This window comes from Haliaeetus leucocephalus, unplaced genomic scaffold (assembly GCF_000737465.1).
Source record: "Haliaeetus leucocephalus isolate CR32 unplaced genomic scaffold, Haliaeetus_leucocephalus-4.0 Scaffold351, whole genome shotgun sequence".
Taxonomy (NCBI): domain Eukaryota; kingdom Metazoa; phylum Chordata; class Aves; order Accipitriformes; family Accipitridae; genus Haliaeetus; species Haliaeetus leucocephalus.
In genome coordinates, this window is record NW_010972787.1 from 2,409,803 (window position 1) to 2,410,481 (window position 679).

Below are 679 nucleotides of genomic sequence, written 5' to 3' on the forward strand. Positions count from 1 at the left end.
CCCGGCCCCCGCAGCCCGCAGCCGCGGGGCGCTGCCGGTGCCCGGCGCCCCGGGAAGGAGAAGGGAGCGCAGGTGGGCTCCGCGCCCCCCCCCTCCGTAACCCACCGGGAAGCCTGCCCCCAAACTTGCCTTTCCCCGGCTGTGTGGCGTGTCCAGGTGGCAGCGAGTCGGGGCGAGCGTCGCCTGGATTTCATTTCCAGGGGACGCGATTTTGTGACTCAGCAGCCGGGGCTGGAGGGCTCAGGGCTTCGGCCACCCCTCGGAGCCCGTGCACGCACACACGCACACGCGAGTCGAGTGGGCCCGGGGCTTCTCCGCTGCCAGGGAGGCTGTTCAAGGCAGACCCCGGCAGATCGCGTGTAGGAAAGTAACTAAAACAGCCTGGATGAGCCGATTCTTTGTGGTTTTGAAGGAGGGGGGAGGAAAATAGGCCAGGTTAGCTCGCCACGCTCCCAGCTGTTGGAAGGAGTTAACTTGCGAGTGAACCAACCTGACAGCACTTAAATTCGGTCGTAAAAACAAAGTCCTGTGGTGATTTTTTTTTCTCTCTCTCTTCGTATTTTAATGCCAGATGTTGAGCGATATCTAACTGTATTTTATTGCTTTGCGAAGCTGTTTAGATAATGCCGGTGTTGTAGGAGATGATCTCCAAAGGGCGCAGGAGGGAAGGGGCGGGGGG

At 60.2% G+C, this 679-nt stretch overlaps 1 protein-coding gene across 1 annotated transcript in view; it reads left to right on the top strand.

The window, feature by feature from the left end:
* FGF9 (fibroblast growth factor 9) overlaps window positions 1–679 on the top strand; it is a 26,634-nt gene that overhangs the window by 1,303 nt on the left and 24,652 nt on the right. The gene's annotated exons all lie outside the window — the stretch shown is intronic.